The sequence below is a fragment of the Echinops telfairi genome, unplaced genomic scaffold (genome assembly GCF_000313985.2).
Source record: "Echinops telfairi isolate 266 unplaced genomic scaffold, ASM31398v2 ScPeMD7_2;HRSCAF=8, whole genome shotgun sequence".
NCBI classification, from domain to species: Eukaryota; Metazoa; Chordata; class Mammalia; order Afrosoricida; family Tenrecidae; genus Echinops; species Echinops telfairi.
In genome coordinates this window covers 25,496,905-25,498,523 of record NW_022103898.1, presented here as the reverse complement: position 1 = coordinate 25,498,523, position 1,619 = coordinate 25,496,905, and the positions used below count along the sequence as shown (strand labels likewise).

The window sequence follows — 1,619 nt, the reverse complement described above, 5'->3', positions numbered from 1 at the left end:
TAGGGGAGTGGAAAGCCCTCTCTCTCTCCGAGACTGTGACTCTCTAGGGGAGTAGAAAGCCCTCTCTCTCCGAGACGGTGACTCTCTAGGGGAGTAGAAAGCCTTCTCTCTCTCCCAAGGGGCCGCTGGTGGTGTCAAATGGCTGACCTTGCGGTCACTCCACCAACTGTTCTGAAGATTATGAAACTGGACTGATGTGGTAGAAAGTGATAACCACTATAATAAATGACACGTAGTCCATGATGGCAAGCTCAAAAGGAAGTATTCCTTGGGCAGATGTAATGCTGATACCAAGGCCTTGGAGAGGGGATGGGCTTAGTGTGTAGGAGAAGCAGGAAGAAACTCAGTGTCCTGGAGCAGAGTGAGTGGGGAGAAGCAAAATAAATAAGGTTGGGATGGTAGAGTCGCACCAGCTCAACTGCAACCCTACGGTATCCCACAGAAAGTGTGCTACTTGGAAAGAGCGGGCCACGACATGTCCCTGTCCAACTAGGAGTAAATGGGACCTGATTTCTTCACTCACCTAAAATAACCCCCAAACAGGACAAAAAATGTATGACCCAGCGGATTTCAAGATAATGGAACATGAGCATTGAAAAACAATGATCTCTGGAAGATGGGGAACTAATAAAGAGCCCTCTGATTAGCCCTGCTTATTCCCTAGTGGGTCAGGGTTAAGCAATTGGCCGGTAAATGAAAAGTCGGCAGTTAGAACTGGCCTGTTTCTTTGCTCCCTGAAGCTCACCCAGGCAGCCTGTGGGGCAATGAATAACCCAGTCAACCCGACGGGGCGGTCCTGTAGGCCTAAGCAGTTGCTCTGAGTCGGAAGCAATTTGATGGCCCCCAACCACAGTGACCGAGAGAGGGTTTCCAGGCTGTAGAACCCAGGCGGAGCCCAGTAAGAAAGCCAAACCCGTTGCCATCTGACCCCTGGAACCCAATAGACGTCCTGAATTTAGGACCCCCGAGCCTGGATCGATCAAGGGCGCTGGCATTCCCAGGACACGTAAGGAGAACTCTGATTGAAAGAGTACACCCTGGGACTCCACGGAGGAGCCTCTTCAGGCCCTCTACAGAGTGCTGATTAGTAAGTACGTTTCTCTTTGATGGGAAAACAAACAAACAAACAACAGAACATCTTTATCATCTTAAAATAAGTCTGGTTAATAGGATGAAATTATTGTTTTATCTAAAAAGAAGAAGAATTATAGAAACCCTTTCTGGTGTCTGGATACGTGTGTCACGATGCTATCATTACGGGATCTGTGAGCCTGAGTATGGAGCTCGGCTGATGGTGCTGAGTGGACCCTGGACGGCAGTCTGAGCCTCCATCTGTTCCCGGGGGCAAAGATGAGGTCATCTGGTCTGCAAAGATTTCACCACCTCAAAAACCCTCTGGGTCATTGTCACCTCTGTGACAGTGGGTTTGATTTTGGTTTTCTGAAGTCTAGGTACAAAAGAGTAGAGAGTTAACTTAATAATTAGTGGTAGCTGACCCGACTTCTAAATTACCTTGCCCTTCTCTGTTGATGTTCTTTGACTAATGGTCTGGGAATAAGAAATAATGCTGCTAAAAATCTCTGCTTTTAGAAAGAAGAGGAAAAGGAAGTTTCTGATAT

At 47.6% G+C, this 1,619-nt stretch overlaps 1 protein-coding gene across 1 annotated transcript in view; it reads left to right on the top strand.

The window, feature by feature from the left end:
• MYBPC1 (myosin binding protein C1) overlaps positions 1-1,619 on the top strand; it is a 79,919-nt gene that overhangs the window by 45,178 nt on the left and 33,122 nt on the right. The window lies entirely within an intron of this gene.